General features: G+C 41.6%; 1 protein-coding gene across 9 annotated transcripts in view; it reads right to left on the reverse strand.

Annotated features, from left to right (window-relative positions):
- EML4 (EMAP like 4) overlaps positions 1 to 16300 on the reverse strand; it is a 720824-nt gene that overhangs the window by 282328 nt on the left and 422196 nt on the right. The gene's annotated exons all lie outside the window — the stretch shown is intronic.

Below are 16300 nucleotides of genomic sequence, written 5' to 3' on the forward strand. Positions count from 1 at the left end.
AAACCCCAAAAATGCATTTGGCCGGATGGAAATGGGTTCGGATTGAAAAAGTGGCCCGGCCAAGCCTCGCCGCCTTCAGCGGTGGATGGAGAACTGCCTGTTCTGCAGATTCTCTGCACTTTGCTGGCTCAAGGACTTTTTTTGTGGTCAACTAAAATAGCACATAAACCTTTTCAAAAGCTCCACTCATTTTTAATCAATCAAATAAATCCAGCGAGACGAAGACTATTCAAGGCCCAAAGCTCCCATCAGGACCAGGCAGCAGACAGGCAGTGTGCATTGTCCCTCAGAGGCTCTTAGCAGGAACTGATTAAAGTCATAAACATTATAAGAGGGCGCTTCCACCCACACAGATCTATTTTAAAAGACATGTGCACTTCCTACTGTGCTGCAAGATCTGGGGTTCATAAGGAGAATATCCCATAAAGACATCCGGAAACTTTAGGGGCACATAAGCTAGTCCCCATAACAATATGTGAAAATTGCGAAAATGTAGGTTACAGTCCTATCATTAAGAGTTGTTGTAAAGAACAGAAGGGTGCAGGATTTTTCTACTTACTATGTCTTAGTTCTTTCATCTATTGCACACAGAGCGGGTGATGGTGCAGTAACAACTGCTCGTTAGATCTCATTATTAATGTGGTGGTGATTTTAGGCTTATCTTTTATCGAGGAAGAGTGTAACGGGGAATAAATGGAAGATACATGTTAGAATAATCAAGAGATTGAGTGACACCCGGGAATTACAAATGAACAACTTGTACCTTTAGAATTGACTGAAAGAACCACAGAGCGCTCCGTTTCAACAATGAAAATCCCAGATGCTATTAAATGGGGTATCCGCATCTGCTAACACGTACCATACACGCAACCCAATATAGTATGTTTCAAATGTGTAAGACCTAAAACTCAAAAGGCATCCATGACAACCCCTGTGATCCAGAGTACAGTGAAGAATGGGCCTGTCAATCTTTTAGTTTCCTAAGAAATGGAAGCCTGCATGCATATTCTGAAACAACCTGGGGCATTCTCTAAATGTATCGGTGTGCCTGGTCTTTACCAGGAAATGAGCGCAATACAACCATCTTCATATGAAATCCTACCACCGCCAAGCTTCAGACCCATACTCGCGTGTTTCAAGTCTTGCTAAAAAAGAAGCAAACAATACATATAAATGTCGATTAATATCTTGCTCTCAGCTCGTATTAAAATGCACCAACACAAGTCCTCCAACCACATTTTTATGCAGCCAGCTTTAGGGAAATCCAACTCTACACATAGCCACACATTCATACATTTTATTCCCCTCCATTTCTGACTTTGCTTCCAGAGAAGAGTGAAACTCTCCTGTTTACAGGTCATAGCTGCTATAATTCTTTCAAGTGGAACTGAGCATGTAATCTCCTCCCAGTTTTAAGCAGTATATAAAGTTGACAAATTTAGCAAAAGGCATTTTTATTCTTGCCTGACTTTTTAAATTCTTCCTGCATCCAATCTCTTGGATTTATTGCTACTCCGTGGCGGTTTCCCCAGACCCTTTCAACAGCGTAGTGATCAGCAAGTTGCAACTCATGCCTGGCTATCCTATCCCCAGCATTTATCCCCTAAATTACTACATACATTGCAGTTACATCACAGTTCTATTCATACCCTGCAATGACCCTTATAACCTAGCCGACATGTTTAATGTAAGCATACTCGCATCGTAACTACAGTTGTGGTCTGGTTCCCAAGGTTTCCCAGCGTTCTGCTGTCTTCACAATCATTAAACTGGCCCTATCGGTCTCTCCCCCCAGGTTGAGTTTGTTGGTAGTGTTTGCCTTCGTCTATGGTAAGGCTTTCATGCTTACATTTACCAAGTGACCTTCAGACTGTGCTTAAGAGAAAAAGGTACCTGAACTCTGAGCCTTTCTTCTGTTCTCCTGAACAAGGTAGAGAACACCACAGCAATGTATTTCTATAAATACTAGAGGAGGAAAAGGGCCACCTGAGATTACGAAAAGGTTAATAGTTCTTGAGTACTCGTCGAGCTTTGCTTATTGCAGTATTGAACATATGGACACATCTGTTGAGCAGGCAAATATGCGCCTGAATGGACTTGGTGAGAGCAAGACACTCAGTGGGTAGCCTTTTCTAGTCTTAGAGTTGTAGGGATCTGTACTGGTTTGATTCCATATAAGAGAGCTATCTCACTGGTAAGCATAATTGAGGGTAAAGCGGAGACTTAGTGGTAATTTACTGTGTTATTTGATTTAAGTGGTCAACTGACCTCAAAGTTCTCCTCCTTCAAAGACACTTCTAATTTTAATTCACACCCTCTCTATTATCTGAAGAAAGACCTTCCATTATAGTGAATCCTTTTCGCCATGACCTTGGAAGTGCCTTCCCTGTGTGTTCTGCCATTTATTGCAGTATTATCCTTCTACCTGTGTTTGGTACTCTTTTGTACTCAGGTTGTATTGAGCTGTTATGTTTGTTCTAGTTGATTCAATGACCATTAGATTCCCAATGTTAGACTAATGTTCTGATTTGTTACCTTTGCCTCAAATTGTAAAGCGCTTTGATATCCTTCGGGATCAAGTTCGCGCTATATAAAACGTTATAAATAAATAAAGGTATGTACGATACTCATAGTTTAGGCATGTGCGTGCATACATACATACATACATATATTCCCCAAATAATGCTCAGAATTAAATGCGCCAGGTGAATCAATCTTAATTCTCATTCTAAATCAGAAAGCACACAGTTCTACTACCAACCATGATAGGATTTAAAATTACTGTTGTCCTACCTTGTGCCTCCCTTCCGCTGTTAGCCAACAGGTAACAGCCAATCATTTAGGTTTAGAATAGTAAAAGGAGTTCTTAAGCAAGACACACCACAGGCACAAAGAGGGAAGGAGCAGCCCAAAACAGACAGCACTGTCGGCAATAAGTTAAGCCTCTCACACATTCACAGAATGAACATTGCATAGACAGCAATAATCCAAACTTTCCTCATGCGCAGACAGGTACACCACAGTTAGCAGTGTTTAGAGTCCCTTTCCATACAAATAAATATTTGCACATCAGGGATGGCAGCATACCAGCCCTCCTCACAGACACAGAACAGTTGCATCACCTGCAACAGCAATGCAGGCTCCCCAAAGCAGCACAAGTGCAAAGCTTCACCTTGAAACATCACCCCAGCACCAGAAGACGAGGCGGGAGAAGGCCACCCACCCATGAGTGGTGAGGGACAAGCAAGAGCATGGAAAGAGGAGGAAGGGGAGACTGCCCAGGGGTAAGCAGGGGAGGGGGCTAGGAGGAAAAAAGGAACGGACCAGACCTGTAGGGTGAGGTTGAAAGAGTGACCGGTGTGACATGTTAGTTGAAAAACTGCTGGGGAGGTGGCGAGAGCAAAAGCAGCAAGAACGAGAACATGCAGGGGGAAGGAACAAGAAAGAGCCAGGTTGACACGGTGGGCGACAACAGGGTCATAATTTCACACAGAGTGTAGGTATGGTCTATTCTGGTGCAGGATTCGTAGCACTGTGATAGGAATTTGCAAATCGAAGACAGCACACAACAGGCAAACACACAAAACACTCAGCCTGATGCAACAGAACTGGAACCCATAACAAGTATTCTAGTGATGTCCACTGCAACAGTAGCTCTTTTGGCCATCATCCCAGGAGGTCTGTGGTAGTAAGTGATGCTGACAGCAACTTGCATAATGGAGGTGAAGGCGGCAGCCACCAGGAGACCAACAGATAGAGGCTACAGCTGGGAGATCTCATCAGAATTGGAGCATAAGGTGAGATTTGACCCCCAAACACATCATGCATCCCGCCAAACCCCACTTGATTGTCCTAGACAAAGAAGGACCATAAGGGGCCACTGAATCTTTCTGGAAAAAACCCTACACCAAACAAACAATAATGAACATTGCTGCACTGAAGCCAATCAAAGGAAATATGCTTTGGCTGAGCAGGGTAGTTCTCTAGACCCCTTATGCTACTGACCAGTCATCACACATTCAAACATAGTAGGGCAAACACAATTCTATAATAGCTTAACTTCTCATACCATTACAGTTTAGGGTTAGTCATTCAGGAAGCCAGGTGATAGGAAGCATTAATAAGCCACTAATGGGCATCACTCATTACGTTCAACTATGATTTCTGAACCTTTCAACAGTTAACGCTGAGTGAGTTCACTACCTGTAACAACGAGGTACTGGATTAGGAACTACACCCGGTTTGCAGCGGTGCGCCACTTCATGCGCCTGAAGACTGCAGCATGAAGAGAATCCCTCGCTGAGACAATGAAATACTATTGCCACAGCTTCTAAAGTCAAGGAAGCATTTTCACTGTTCACCCCTTTGATGCTCATGACGAGCTCAGCTCGTCATGAGGTATACCTCTAAGATGCTCATGACGAGCTGAGCTCCTCATGACCACATCCATTAACATTATGGCCCAGCACAGCAGAGGGATCTCTCAAGTAGTCAAGGTCGTTCGCTACGGTGGAGTTCCACGCCTCCACATAGCACCTGAGCGCCGTGCTGCTGCCCCTCCCCCACACAGGGTCTGCGATGGTGGAAGGTGTCCGTGTTCCGTAGCGGAGAGCGGAGAGAAAGCGGCGTTTGAGGCTTTCTTTTTCTTGATGCCCGAGTCAATTTTGGTGTCGACATGTAGGAAATAACTGATGGCAGCCTCTCGATTCAAGGATTTGACCGATTTATGGTCTCACGGAATAGCAGTGCAACACTGAGAGGATCACGCCGTTTTTTTTTTTTTGAAGTGAAGTGGAGAATGGCGGCTTTGAAGTGAACACTTCTTTATCCGTCAAAAAATTGCCCCCAAGCATTCTGAGGTGAGCCTGCATCGGTGGAAAAGCGTGGAGGGAGCAGAGGAGACACGGTGTGTTTTGTATTAGCGGCTATCAGCTGGCAATCCTCCTTTGGGCACTTCAAGGAGAGCTATCGTTTTGGGGAAAGCAACAGTGGTGTGATAGCAGATGGTAATCACCCGGCGGTGTTTTTTTTTTGTTAAACGGCCTGACTCGAATAGCGGAGTAAGGCTTATCAAGGCTGATAACACCACGCCACCTTCCTGAGGAAAAGTACGACGGCTCTCATTCAATATTCAACATTCTGAGGGCAGACAGCATTTAAAACACGTAAGACTGTTAAAGACTGTTAAAAACTGTTAAAGGCTGTTAAGACTGGTAAATTCCGTGGAATACAAAGGGAGCAGAGAAGACACGCTGCGCTTGTGTTAGCAGTCAGCAGTGGGTGGGCTTCTTCAAATACTTTAAAGGGGAATAATCGTTTCGGAAAAGAAGTTTTCGTTATTGAAATTTTCTAAAAACAGGAGCAGAGGAGCAGTGGAGTTATATTATCCGGGTGGATAAAGGTGTGTTAAAAAAAACAACACATTTTTGTTCTCAAAGAAGACAGTGGTTAAAGGTTGTTCCTGCTGAGTGTCCGTCTGTCTGTACTTTATAGAACACTCTCTTAAAACAAAAAACAAAAAAAAAGAATTCGGCAAGACTCTGCACTATCTTGTAATAGCTTTAACCCAAGAAAGACTGAGTCACTGTTGGTATGGGTAAAATACTAAATGCGCGCAGAGCTAAGCAGCGCCGACAGCAGGCAAAAGAGGCTGAGGCTGAGGCTATGGCTAAGTTAACAGATGGAGGCAATATAAAGGAGGTGGATTCAGCGCATTCATCCGACTGCTCAGAGACGGAGGATCAATTAACAGAAGATCTAGTTCATTTGAGTATAGGGGACAAAGTTGTCGGGCTTCTTAATGGAGATAAGTCCGATACTCTTTCCTCTCTTCAGCCCCCACAACTACAACTACAACCACCCCCTCCGTCCAAACAATTTCCTCTGTTTGTAAAAAAAACTCTTCCTCTCATGCATACTAATCTGACGTCGGAAACCTTTTCTAATGTGACAATAACCCAGGATCACTGTCACGTTATGCAGATTGACTAACCTGGTTTGTTCAAATACAGCGGGAGCGATGTTGAAGCTAGTTTCTCTCCTCCCTAGATGTGTACCACAAGCGAATCTTTAGCTGAACATCACTTGAGAGGACACCATCCAGGGAAGGGGAAAAAATGGAGAAATAAAATAGAAAAAGGCTGGCAGCCATAAACCATCCACAGGGCTTGACAATAGGAGATACACCTCGCCTACGTCGGGGTACAGGTTCCTGTATGGAGACACAAAATACACAGGATTCACTCTCTGTCTCATATACAAGGCCACCTCTACTATCTATACTTGAGTACTCAATATGCTTACATGTCAAGGCTCCAGCAAGCACTCCAACACATCAGGGCAAAAGTAGGAAAAAATAAAGTAAACAACAAAAAATAGTAGGGAACTGCCCATGAACCCTAAACGGAAAAAGACTTACAGAGTCTCTGTGGATTACCCATAGTCAACGTAAACGCTACTTATCTGAAGCGTAGTGTGTTCTCTGTAAGTGCAACTCGACCAACCCCTGGTCAGCTGCAAGGTTCCTTGTGAAGAAAACCCGGTCCGAGCTACTCAACAGCTCAATGGAAAAACAAAAGAGTTCAGCAAAATCCAAAATCAGGAAGTAGCGGATAAAACAAATCAAAAGTACACTCCACACGCTAGTCCGCCACTAGCTTTAGTTCCAAGGAAAACGGAATAGTAAGCGAGGAAAAAGGGGAGCTGGATTCAAGTCATCCACTCACCCTATAGTCATATCATAACAGCGCGGCTCCCAAAGCGGCTCCAAAGCGGCTCCCAGCGTGGTTCTTAGAGCGGGTCACAGCGCGGCTCCCAGCTCGGTTCTTAGAGCGGCTCCCAGCGCTATTCCAGAGCGCGGCGCTCGATAAGTCAACAGTTTGCCGACCCCCTGCAGATCCAAAGGAGCCGGAATTCACGAAGCAAGGAAAAAGCGCCTAACAAGGTTCCCAGGACAGAATAGTGGCTAAACACAGGTGACAAGCACCGAGGGCTTCCACACAGACATAGTTATAGATGTTGTGAAGGACAGAGCAGAAGAAAGGGAAAACAGACTAACCACCAAGCATTCTGGGACCTGTAGTTTCCCCATAGGCTCCTAAGTTGTGACAATCACTCGGTGTCTACAAAAGACACTAGTCTAGCTGTTAGCACCCCTAAAAATCTAGCTCCACCTGTACAACTTGATTCAGCAGTACTCTCTCCTGCTTCTGCATCTGCATTTTCTTCTGATCTAAAGCAAATAACAGTTGATTCACCGGATTCTGCTGCTCTAGGAAAAGAGAATGTAATGAGTACAGTATCCCTATTTCCATCTATATCTGATAAAAAATCCGGTTCCGGAGGCAGCAGGTTCTACAGCCCCTCTATTAGAGATGGATACGGAAACAGAAGGGGAAATGAAGATGTCCGTAAAAGATATGCTTAACCTAATATTAGATGAACTAAGAGAGATAAAGAGATCACAAAATCTGGAGCGGTCAGCAATTCATCAGAGGTTAGACAAAATGGACAAAATCGAAGAGCTAGTGTCTACATTTCCTGCTCTTCTAACTGAGGCAGAGGAAAGGATCTCCTCTCTTGAGGATCAGATGATTGCAGTTAAGAAAGAATCTGGAGATGTATCCAAAACATCTATGGCCCTTGAGAATAAGCTGGATGATTTGGAGAACTACAACAGAAGATCTAACCTACGCATTGTGGGGGTCCCCGAAGGAATTGAGGGGTCAGATATGCTTCAAAGGGTTTCATCATTTCTCCAACAGGGGGTGATACCGGAGCACAAAGGGGATTTAACTATTACTAGAGCTCATCGAGTTCCTGCACATCTCCCCTCAAACTCCACACTACCTCGGACTATCCTCATTAACTTCGCAGATGTTAGAGTTAAGGAGCAAATCCTTTCCAGAGCAATCCGTCAGAGACAGTTTCCGGTGAATGCCACAGTGAAATGCTGGATTTTCTCCGATATGTCTGCAGTGGCAGCAAGACGTAGGAAAGAATTTGTTAAAATTCTCCATCTCTTTAAAGCCCATGGGGCTCAAGCAATGATTGCTCAGCAATCAAAACTTAGAGTGCTCTTTAAAGGCAAATTCTATATGCTATCGGACGTGGAGGCAGCACAGGAGTTATTACACGGGATACAAAATGGCTAAGTTCGGTCATAAGACAGACTATCTACATGTGATAATTGGATTTTTGTTTTAACCATTTATTCTTTCCACCTGATGATTTATGTTATACACTATGGTGGGGTGGGGTAGGGTAGGGCAGGAAGGTCGAAGGGGTGTGTCAACACGACACCTCCAATGGAAGGGAGAGGTTCCTGTGGCGGCGTGGGAGGGGGGAGGTAGAGCGAGGAGGGTGCCACAGGTGGAAGAAGGGGGAGGGGGAGGGCTGTGGGGGGGGGGGGGAATAGAAAAAAAATGCAGTTCTTGGCAAAATTCAGTTTTTTTATTCTTTGGGTATGTTTGCTGAAGATAAAAGCTGATATCGTGATGTATATAGTACAAAGTGTAGTCTGCTGGGTTAAAAAAAGGAGTATGATATGCAAAGAGGGAGTAATCATATCAATTTGAGTAAACACTATTAGAATGGTTAAAAATGGTATAAATGGTTAAAAAGGGTATAAAAAATTGTTTCTTTTAATGTGAACGGTTTAAATAATAAAAATAAAATGCGGGCAATAGAGAAATGGGTCTTGACTGAAAATCCCGCAGTCATTCTTCTTCAAGAGACACACATCCCTCTCTCGAAAGCTGACAATTTTTCTATGTTTAAAGGGTGGGCCTCGTACCGGGGGTTCTCATTCTTTTCAGAGTCACAGAGGGGAGTTGCACTTTTTATTAATAAGAATAAGGAGATAGAGATCTTGCAATCAAAGGCAGGGAGCCGGGGTCGATGATGGTGTTGGGCAACATGTAAATTCAAGAACAGGCCTTCCCCGATCACATTCGTAAGCTTTTATGCACCAGTTAATGATAATTCGGAAATTTATGAGGAAATGTTTCAGTCTCTTTTGATGGTTGGAGGAGATATAGTGATTGGAGGGGATTTTAATATACTAATGGACCTTAATCTAGACTCCAGTACGGGTGGTAAAAAACAATCAAAACCTAAAGCATTTAAGACAATCTCGAATAACGTAAGGACTTTAGATCTTGTTGACCCGTGGCGATCTATGAATCCCCATAAAAGAGAGTATTCTTGCTGGTCGGGAAGACATAGGTCATTTTCCCGCATCGATTTTTTGCTGATTTCCTCAAAATTCAAGAATAACCATCAAAGAATACTACATAACGGTTTCTCAGACCATGCAATGTTAATATTAGAATTAATGTTCGAGGAGAGTATTAACGTTGTAAAGCGTTGGGTGTTTAATAAATCATACCTGACTGATGCAACTTGGGTGACCCTCTTGAAAAATGAAATAAATGACTTTATTGAGTGAAATTTGGGGACCGCCCCTATTCATGTGGTATGGGATTCACTTAAGGCGTTCATACGGGGGATCGCTATTGGAAGGGATGTGCGGGAGTCAGTTGCTTTTAGGGATAAAAAGAATTTATTCCAGCAGAATATCCAGGATTTGGTAGAGCAAATGTACCACAATCCATCTGTCACGCTACATAATCAATTAAATGCTGCAAAACGCGAGTTGAGTTTACACTATTTTGAGAAAAGTGAAGAAATCTTCTGCAGACAAGCCCAAAAAACATACGAACACAGTCATTTTTCGGGGAAATTTTTGGCATGGCAGGTCAAAGAACAAGCGGCAGCTAATTTAATTCGATCTCTTAAATCTCCAATTAATAATATTGATACCTCAGATGCAGCAGAGATAGGACAGATTATGTTGTCTCATTACGAGAAAATTTATACTTCATACCATACTACGGATCAAAATAGATGAAACAATTTTTTAGACAAGCACAATGTACCCACTCTTTCTCATTTGGATCAAGTGGCAATGTCATTTTCGTTTTCGGCAGATGAACTAAAAGCTGCAGTCAAAAGTCTGCCACATGGCAAGGCATGTGGACCAGACGGTTTTCCTGCAGAAATTTTTTGTTATATTCCTCACATCCCTTTCTAAATTATTACTTTTATTATCCAATTCTATGCTGGAAGGTGGCCCAATTCCATCATCATTTTATGATGGGACTGTGGTTAGTTTCCTGAAAAAAGGGAAGGAAGCAAATGACCCTAATTCTTATAGACCCATTACTCTGTTAAATGCGGACTATAAAATCATCACTAAATTACTCTCATTAAGTTTTAATTATATTTCTCAGCAACTGATACATTCAGATCAAAATGGCTTTATTGCAGGTAGGCAACTCATTACCAACACTCATTATTTGGTAGAGGCCTTAGATTATTTTGAAACATGTAAGGTGCCGGCTTTAGTTGTTCTTTTAGATGCAGAAAAGGCTTTTGATTTGGTGGTCTGGGATACACTTTTCTTTATTTTACAATTTTTTGGAATCCCCTTAAAAATTATCACTTTAGTTAAAAATCTGTATCAAGGAGCAAAAGCTCATGTGCTTATTAACAAATCTATGGTGGGCTCAATTTCAGTCCAAAGAGGGACAAGGCAGGGATGCCCTTTGTCCCCTGTCCTTTTTGCCTTTTTCATAGAGCCTCTGGCTGTGGCAATCAGGAATTCTATAGATATTTCACCACCTATGGCCTCCATGGATAAAATCAAATTATATGCAGATGATATAATGCTTCTCCTTAAACCTGAGATGCATTCGCAAGCACGGGCTCTCTCTGTTTTTGCAGAATTTGAAGCACTTGGAGGGTATCGAATTAATAAGAGGAAAACCGAGATTTTAATTTGTGGTAGTACAACTCCCGAACTACACCCGGATTTTCAAAACTGTATTAATAATAGACCCAAAAGATATCTGGGCGTCTATTTTACGCCGCTTGTAAGCGAATTGTATTTTTTGAATTTCGAACCCTTAATAAAAAAAGTTTGCGACATGTTTTTACGATGGAATACCCTACCCTTGTCCATTCTTGGTCGTGTGGCATTAATTAAAATGTCGGTACTTCCCCTATTCAATTTTCTGTTTTCCACTATTCCATGTTCATTACCGGGCTCTTTCTTTTCAAAAATTGAATCTATGTTCTCAGCCTTTGTTTGGGCTAAAAAGACACCTCGAATCGCCATTAATACTCTATATGAAGAAACAGTACAAGGAGGTCTCGGTCTCCCAAACCTTCGAGATTACTATTTTGCTTATTTCGCCCAGTATCTTTCGAGATTTAAATATCCTATGTCGAGTAAGGTATTATTTTTAAACCTTTTCTTTGAAATAATTTGTAAAGACGCCAAAATCCCTTCGCCATTGTCCATACCCAAATCTCCTAAACTAGTCAGATATAAGGTCTTGAATTGTTTTTTTTTTTAAAACGAGACGCCATGCTGAAGAGATATTCTCTTTCTCTCATTAGTTTAAAAACTCCATTTAGTGATGCTATTTTAGGCCTTGGTATAAAAATGGGGCCAGAAATTATACAAAATTGGGTCAGATCGGGGTTTACTTCACTAGTGAATTTTGTAGAAAATGAAGCTTGGTTAACTCCTAACGAGATGCTTTCCCTAACTGGGGGAAATTTTCTTCTTATGGGTTCATATAATTTACTAGATAAAGTTTTTGCTCAAACAGACATAACACAGATTAGCCATGCCTCAGATCTATCCAACGACCTTTTTTGGTCTTCACTATTTATGAAACCAGGAAAATGGAGAAGAAGTTTAGCACAGAGTAGAGAGGAGGATCTTGAGCACTAAAGCATCTAAAAAATGGCAGAAACATGAAAGTCTTAACCTCACAGTCAATATGTGGAAAACATTAAATAAGTTTGATTTTTCGGTATTGAGAGGCGCTAACTGGAGGCGAATGCTGTTTTTTAGTAAATGGCTGCTATATTATACACCTGCAGTCATTTCTAGAATATTCAGTAATACGTCGTTCACTTGTTTTAGATGTTCTCGACCAGATCAGGCTAATTGGTCCCATATAGTAGCCTACTGCCCCCGGATAGGGGCCTTTTGGAAGAGCATTTTTTCTTTGCTTACACTTTATTTGCATTGTACGATTATTAACTATGAAAGACTGATTATATTTCGTGTTGATCTAGACCTTAATCTGGCCGAGTCACTGGCAAAACTGGTGTATATTATAGTTGCGGTGGATAGATCTCTGATTCTTAAGTATTGGAAGTCAGATGTAGTTCCATCTATAGATGAATGGTATGAGAAAATGGAAAAGTGAATTTATTTTTGCACAAAGGATTGGGGGACTGTGCAAATTTGAAAAAATATGGGGGGCGTATTTTTATTAAATTTCTATGTATGTTTTCGATGTGAAATTTCCCCCTTCAGGCTTTATTCTTTCTCGAGATAATGTAATATTATATTATTTGTTCTTCAGCTTATCATTCTGTCTTATGGATCCTCTGTAATGTATGTCATGAATGGATTGCCAAGAACTGAATAAAAACAGTCAAGTAGCCAAGGTGTTAAGAAAAATGTAAATCTATTGAGAAAAAACAGCAGACACATGTAGAAATAAGTGTGTAATACTACTGAGGTGCAAAGTGTATTTTACAGTGTCTGAGGCAGAACGGTCCCACTCCAGTACCCGGCTCCAAGTAGCAGAAGTTAACAAGAGTTCCAAACAGTTTGTGTGTAATCCTGGTACAAGAAAAAATACCTGCCCCAAGACGGCAAGGGAGGGCAACAGCATCCCGAAAGGGTGCTCCAGGCTAATGGTGAAGCTCCTGAAACGCTACGATGAAATGGCAAAGGAGGCACATAGCAGTCATCTGGTTCATAGATTTTAATTGCCGTCCTTCAGCAGCAGACTTCTTCACAAACACAACAAGCATTTGCAATGCACTCTGTCTCGCCTTTGGGACCTTATCTATATATATATTTAGGTATGCAGCACATTAGGCTGGGTGCTGAAACATCTACTGTTCTTTAACATGGAGGGAAAGTAAGCACCAAACTGAGTGACACGCCATGTATGGGAACACATGGAGAGAAATATTGTCTTTCAGTGGGAAATGGTATAGTCCAAAGCTCTTTTTTTAAAATAAAATCAGGGCCTTCGGTGGTCGTATCACTGAAAATACAAGATTTGAAAAAAATATTGTCCACGGGTGCTCGTGGAAGACAATTTCTATGGACTGGAATCTAGAGAATGCTAAAGTGATTTTGGTATTTTACTGACCTCTGCTGGTCGTTTTCTATCCAGAAATTTAAACAGAGGCAGTTGCCAGAAAAAGAAGAAAAAGAAAGTCTCTCGGCAGAAAGCAATTCTGGTATTTTACTGACCTCTGCTGGTCGTTTTCTATCAGGACAGTTGAACAGAAAAGTCTCTGGGTGGAAGCAGACAAGCCCTAGGGCTGATCTCCAGAGCCCACATAGTACATACACATAACTATATAATAAGTATATACAAGAGGTCTCGAATGCTCGACCTAAAAAGCGCTGGTGGAGGGAAAGAGTTTTTTAAAAAGATTTATTATGAGACTCTGAAAAGGTGGAAGTTGATATGGAGTAGGTCTGGGTCTATAAATATATTTGAACGGAAAACAGAAAAAGAACGCTTTGCGATTGACACCAGCTAGCTAGCAGGTGGGGTCCATAGAGGTATGTGGATAACCCAAACTTGGATCACTTCAGCACAGAAGCAGCACGGACCTGAATAATCACAGGGTGAATGAGCAGGTATTTCAGCGAAAAAGTTGAATTCCCACTCTGAATGAATGAATAAAATGCTACTTGTAAAGCGCAAACAGCTGCTTCGAAGGAAGCATCCTGGCACTGTCCACGTCACACATAGGGAAAAGGCAGACCGCCTTAATAAGGGAAATGCCATCTCCCTCCTCTCTGCAGGAAATGAAGGAACGATGGATTCTTTGAATTAATCCGTGCTTTTATCACAGTCTAAGTCAGAGGCTCATTTCCTGCAATCCGCGGGGTCCTGGTGGTCCGTGAAACCTACTCAGGGCGTCTGTGATGGTTTAAAAATGCAATAATATTAGCAAATTATTGAAGCATGTAAAGAAGCAAGAAATGAGAAGGAAGTTGAAACTAGAGGCTAAAATTACGTGGATATCCTTATTCTGATTTGTGGGAGGAGGGCAAGTACACGGGAACAAAAAGATTTTGCATTAGATGCAAAAACAACAATGTAATATTCTAGAATGCAGCATACTGCATCATCTTTTAGAATTATTTTTTTTATATAAAATATCCACCTTCTCATTAAAAATAAATGTTAGATTTGTCTATATTTGTGAATTAAAATATTTCATTATTTGTGTGCTGTATACTTGTATCTGTCTTTTTATGTATTCTTTTGAGTTTCAAATCATTGAAATTGCTTAGGCTTGATGCCCGATTCTCTGTAATGACTCAGTGGGGGTTCCCAGAGTCCAGTACTGCTTCAGTGGGACCAGAGTCCAGTACTGCTTCAGTGGGAATAGACAAAGGTCAAGTGGTCCAGAGCCGCTAGTCTAAGTTTAGCATGTACTGCACAAGCAAGCAGTCTTTACTACTTAACAGTACTCTCAACTTTTCATTTTGCAAATGTTCATTACTAATTTTCCACTATAGAGATGAACAATGTGGACAGTCCCAGAAGAGTTTCGGTGAATCTATTCTGCCTAACTATTTGTATAAGGTGAAGGGGAGGTAACTTTGAGGGGAGTAATTCATTTTAGGATGCTTTCAAAAGTCATATCTGTTTCACTACAGACATCTGTGGAACCATCTGCAAAGCGCCAGACTAGTTGGGGGATGCAAGTTCTTCTCTGCAATCGTTACTGCCTTGAGGCCTGATCCAAACATGCATTGCTAATTTGATAATTTGGAATTCTCGACATTATATATATATATATATATATACACACACACACACACATATATATATATAATGTGAATTTTCTCGTAATGTTGTGCATCTTTGTATAAATTACGACAAGGGTGAGAAGGGCTGCACTATATAGTGTAGAATTATTTATCATTTGCTGTCTGATTATATGTTTATATGCACATGTAATTTTGAAAGCGCAAGTACTGTGTTGGATTATGGTTTTCAACTCCAAGATGGCGCTCACGTTTCCCTTCATTCCCTTTCTTTCTCCCATTTCACCACACGGCATGTCCGTTGTTTATTGTTATTATTCTTTGACCCGGATGTACTTATAGTGCTCGCCTCTGTCGGTTCGGTAAACTTAGACAAAGGTTCCTACCGAAACGCGTCAGTTTGCTGGAGTTCTAAATAAATAATTTAAAGTACCTCCGTGAGTGCTTTCCTTCTTCTGCGGGAGACACGCTTTTTGGAGGTGGAGCAGTACCTGATTTGCGAGTGCACCCTCGCAACGGAAGCACCCGCCTGGGAGTGCGGCGCCCTGGTGTTTTTTGAAGCTGTAATATATATATATATATATATATATATACACTTTTTTTGCCTTTTTCATTGGTAAAATACTACTGGTTGTCTGTTTAGGCAGTACCGCCATGGGTCCATCTTCCAATTGTCAAACTTAATTCTCAATACTTCTGCCATTGATTATAATTGCGTTATATAGATCTTACTGCACCAGACTCAAGACATCAAACACAACAACATTGCATCTCTCCATACCATATTCCATAATACCACTCAAGACTGCTCAACACGGACTAAAAGCAAACATCACACTATGTCACAGAAATCACTACATAATAGCAAATCAGACAAGACAATATCCAAGCATGGCATGACAATACCAGAGCACACCCTCTGTTAAACCCCACAAGGTCTTACACCATCCAATGGAGCATATTAAATAACCACACCAAAACACTAACATACAAATTGAAATAAAATATATCCAAAGATACCACACTATACAACTCCCCACCAGATCCTACACTAACACCGTTCCCTCATCGAATTACACTGCAACACCCCGTCAGACCTCACCCCAATTTTCTCCAACGCAAGCTTCCACATCATCTGGTCACCCCATTTCGGGGTCTCCAACCAGTAGCTAGTGAGCTACTGTTGTAGTGTAGTTCCTATCATCCCAATAGGCTCTGCGCATTGGAATAATACCTACAGCAGTAAAGGCCTAGGCCAGACGTTAACTAGGTCTACTACTGTCGATACTAGACTTAAAGTTTTGGGTTTGCCAGCTTAGCTCAGAGTTCACTAGAAACTTTCTCGAATGTTCAAGGAGGACTTAACTTCCCTGATTAGACAAGAAGGGATTTCGTTTCTGACAACCA

This window comes from Lissotriton helveticus, chromosome 6 (genome assembly GCF_964261635.1).
Source record: "Lissotriton helveticus chromosome 6, aLisHel1.1, whole genome shotgun sequence".
In the NCBI taxonomy this organism is placed as follows: Eukaryota; Metazoa; Chordata; class Amphibia; order Caudata; family Salamandridae; genus Lissotriton; species Lissotriton helveticus.